This window comes from Schistocerca nitens, chromosome 3 (assembly GCF_023898315.1).
Source record: "Schistocerca nitens isolate TAMUIC-IGC-003100 chromosome 3, iqSchNite1.1, whole genome shotgun sequence".
NCBI lineage: Eukaryota > Metazoa > Arthropoda > Insecta > Orthoptera > Acrididae > Schistocerca > Schistocerca nitens.
This window is the reverse complement of record NC_064616.1, coordinates 352,869,572-352,874,003: the sequence shown is the minus strand read 5'-3', so window position 1 is coordinate 352,874,003 and position 4,432 is coordinate 352,869,572. Positions and strand designations below refer to the sequence as shown.

The following is a 4,432-nucleotide window of genomic DNA, read 5'->3' as shown; positions in this document are numbered from 1 at the left end:
GTGTAATGAATGTGCTTACAATGCAAGTAAAGAGTTTATTCTAACAACAGCGAACAGCAATCTGTGAATATCAGAAACCCTGTATATGTTCCATCAAGCAATACATTTCAGGTGCAGTTAATATCTACGAAACGAAACGTCGTAGCAATTTTGAAATACTGCGAAGCGTGCTAACGGGGAAGGGTGCGCGACTGAAGCGAACACTAAAGAGTGCAGTATCGCGTGCTATTTGTAGTTCTATTGAGAGACGCGAGCGCAGTGAGCCTGTTATGAATGCAGGCAAAAATCCGAGCTCATAGTGAACGTAGGCGTATGAGAAGTTACAGATATCTGTGAAACTGTTATGAAGAAATAGAGAAAGAAAACTGACGTTGGCGTCAGTACTGAAAGGCGTGAAAGACGGAAACGGGAATTGGGTCACAGGAGCACACTGCATGAATACTCTTCTCAGAATCTATAAAGGCAGCTCATATGTTGACAATGTGATATGAGTTTTTCGAAGGGTTTAGGTTGAATGCCGTTTTATTCACTTGACTGTACAGACATCTTTATTACAGGGGGAAGTTATTTCATTTCTATTCAATTGAAAAGAGATGCCGCGCTCTCTATTGATTCATTTTATGACGATATGAATGTATTGGGATCGCTTCACAAATCCACTGCAAAGGAATTGGGTTTCCTTGCTGCTGTTACTGGAGAGGACAGTCTGTGGTCTTTCTCGTGTTCCGCTTACGTGTCATTACGGTCTGAATCACCATACCACTTTAATTTTTTTGCGTAAAATCATTTACTTTTTACATATTAATCAATTTACTAATGTATTCACTTTTTTCGTTTAAAAGTATACCTTGAGTATATGTTGAAATGGGTGAGATGCACTTATGAATAATAAGAATGGTATAGGTAATACATAGTACGTACGAAATTTTGTGACGAAATCTGTCTTGGAGTCTCCTTTGAAAATAATATTTTTGACAAGTTAGAAATTTGAGATATGAAAGCTTACTTGTGTCAGCAGGAAGTATATATGAACATCAATTCATTCAAGTGTCAAACACTTACGTTTTGAGAAACTAAAGGGAAAAATTAATACAGACAGGCACAGTCATATAAATAAGATGTATAGGGAAAGTTTGTTTCTACACCTACAACTTCATCTACACCTAAATCCATACTCTGCAAATCACATTATTGTACATAGCGTAGGTTATTCACCCCCCCCCCCCCAACCCGCTTCTTAGCTCCTAGTCGTGAATGGATCGCGCTAAGAACGACTGTTGTTAAACCTCCGAGTGAGCTTGAATCTCTTTAATTTTAGCTTCATGATCTTTTGGTGCGATATACAAAGGAGGACGCAATACATTGACTTACTCTTCTAAGAACGTACGTTATCGTAATTTTAATCATTTTGTGATTCTCAACGCCTCTCTGGTACTGTCTGCCACTACAACTGCATGAGCATCTCCGTGACACTTTCGCATTTACTAAATGGATCTGTGACAGATCGGGCTGCTCTTCTCTGATTCTTCTCTATTCCTCAACATACCTTATATGGTACGAATCTCAGATTGACGAGCGATATAAAGAGGATTTTGTAAGCTACCTCCTTTGTGGGTGGACTACAATTGCTGAGAATTCTTCCAACGAATCACAGTTTGGCACCTGCCTTACCAGTCGTTAATTTTGTAAGGATGTTCCATTTCAAATCGTCCCAGATATTTAATGGATGTGATTTATGAATCGTGAACAAAAGGTGGAATGGACTACAGTGCTTTCCGAAGTGACCCATTCACATCGAACTTGACGTACAAGAGTGCCAATTGATGTGGAAGAAACAAAGCTTCGTTGAGGTATGGTGTAATAGTGATACGTATACGACCCAAACCAATCACTGAATGATATTGACTGTAATAAGTATAAGGAGGAGGTCTGTAGTTTCTTATGAGGCTCAGAATTCAATAAATATTAATTTATTTCTTGTAGAATAAGAACTAACTCTGGAATATGTACTGATGACTAATCATTCATACTTTTCATGATTGTGAAAAATTCTTTGAGACGAACAATTATGCTTTCTTATGTTACTATAACACAGTAAGATAATAGCACGTCTCTTTGCAAGCAGTGTTATAACAAAATAACCTTTTGAAACTGTTTCTTTCTTGTTCATTGTTGGCGCTGATTGATGAAACATAGTTCTTGACAGTACAGTATGATTTATTGATGATGGGAATGGATCAATGTGTTCTTCTGTAACAGTTCACGCATTATAAAAAAAATGTAGTGATTAGTATGTACAGTTGCAAGTGTTGTAACAGCAAAATTTATCAACCAATTCCAGTAATGTCATGTTACTAACACAAGATGCATCTCTGCATTAGATTCACACAGCTATCAAAACACTTTGATATTATCTGATATCGCTAAATTCCTAAACAATGTACTATTCGTATGTGTTCATAGTAGATAAAAAGGGTAGGTCCTGGCTCAGTTTCCACTTTCTAGCACATTTATTCGTTTCACTCACTCTTTCACTAGAAAATGAAAACTTATCCAGAACCTAATTGTTTTGTCTACTATAATCCGCTCTTCAGCTTTAACTCATCTATTATCATTTTAAATAACTTAGAAAAATGATTGAAAAAGAATACTATTTCACGTCACGTTCACCAGTTTTCAAAAATAATTAGTTTTTTCATACAAAAGGTGAACATAAGAAAATAAAGTGTAATATTTTTTATAAAGGGTGAAAGTAAGAAAATAAAATTTAATATTCTTTATAAAAGGTGAATGTAAGAAAATAAATAAAATGCATTATGGTGAATATAGTAAATCTATTCTTTACCTAAAATTTTCCTGACATATGATTTTTATAAACTGTGGTTTATAAGTGTTTTTTGAGGGAAGTCTTACTGCAATTCTTCCACATTCATAAGTAACTGTAGCTCTTTTACATACTTTACAAATCCAACATAATCCATCTTTTCGATACTTATTTTTATAAAAATTCATAAATACTCTTCTTCTCTAGACACTTACCACGCTGCCTTAGCTGCTTGGTGTTAACCATTTAAAGATTATAAAATTTATTGGGAAAAAATAAAATAAATTCTCAAAAAAAGCAAAACCTTCGCTATCGAACACCTTCCACTCAGTTATTCCTTTAGACCGAGTTTCTGGCCTCTGATCTTCTGTCTGTCAGTGCATCATGGAGACAAGCCTCTGAGTTAACAGAGTGCTCCATTAGTTCAGGCTGAAACCCACTACCCACTCTTTAAGACAGGTGTCAAACCAACCAGTGGGATAGTGATAAATCGTACATAAACGAGGATAGAAAACGTCTTGTCAAATGGATAGGACTCCTCCAACAACTGACGCTTTGATGACTTCATGATATAATGGCCAAAATCCTTCAGTCTATGTATTCGAATAAGAGGTGCCGGCCGAAGTGGCCGTGCGGTTAAAGGCGCTGCAGTCTGGAACCGCAAGACCGCTACGGTCGCAGGTTCGAATCCTGCCTCGGGCATGGATGTTTGTGATGTCCTTAGGTTAGTTAGGTTTAACTAGTTCTAAGTTCTAGGGGACTAATGACCTCAGCAGTTGAGTCCCATAGTGCTCAGAGCCATTTGAACCATTTTTGAATAAGAGGTTTCACAAGGTAAAGCAGCCCTGAGATTGTATATATAGTCGGTATTGGAATGACAAAGTAGTTTCTATAAGAACTACTCTCATGAGTTTATTTGCCGGTCGGTGTGGCCGAGCGGTTCTAGGCGCTTCAGTCTTGAACCGCGCGATCGCTATGGTCGCATGTTCGAATCCTGCCTCCGGCATTGGTGTGTGTGAGGTCCTTAGGTCAGTTAGGTTTAAGTACTTCTAAGTTCTAGGGGACTGATGACCTCCGATGGTAAGTCCCACAATGCTCAGAGCCATTTGAACCATTTTTTTTATGAAATGATAATTAAATAGACACCCTAGCTGCAAGCAGGCGTTGATACACTTCATTGGGGACATGTTGAAAATGTGTGCCCCGACCGGGACTCGAACCCGGGATCTCCTGCTTACATGGCAGACGCTCTATCCATCTGAGCCACCGCGGGCACAGAGGATAGTGCGTCTGCAGACTTCTAGATAAACTCAAGTACTGTGGTATGAATGGGACAGTGCTGAAATGCTTTAAATCATACCTAACTGGAAGAGTCCAGAAAGTTGAAATAAGCAGTTCACATAATATGCAAAAAACTGGAGATTTCTCAAACTGGGGAACAATCAAGAATGGGGTGCCGCAAGTTTCGGTCTTTGGTCCTCGGCTGTTCTAAATATATATTAATGACTTGCCATTCTATATTCACGAAGATGCAAAGCTGGTACCTTTTGCCGATGATACAAGTATAGCTATCACACCCTACGGACAAGAATTAACTGGTGAAATTGT

General features: G+C 38.1%; 1 non-coding gene across 1 annotated transcript; it reads right to left on the bottom strand.

Annotated features, from left to right (window-relative positions):
• Positions 1–4,023: 4,023 nt before the first annotated feature.
• Positions 4,024–4,098, bottom strand: Trnat-ugu (transfer RNA threonine (anticodon UGU)). Its single transcript has one exon. It is a non-coding gene; the product is annotated as a tRNA-Thr (tRNA).
• Between the last annotated feature and the right edge of the window lie 334 nt (positions 4,099–4,432).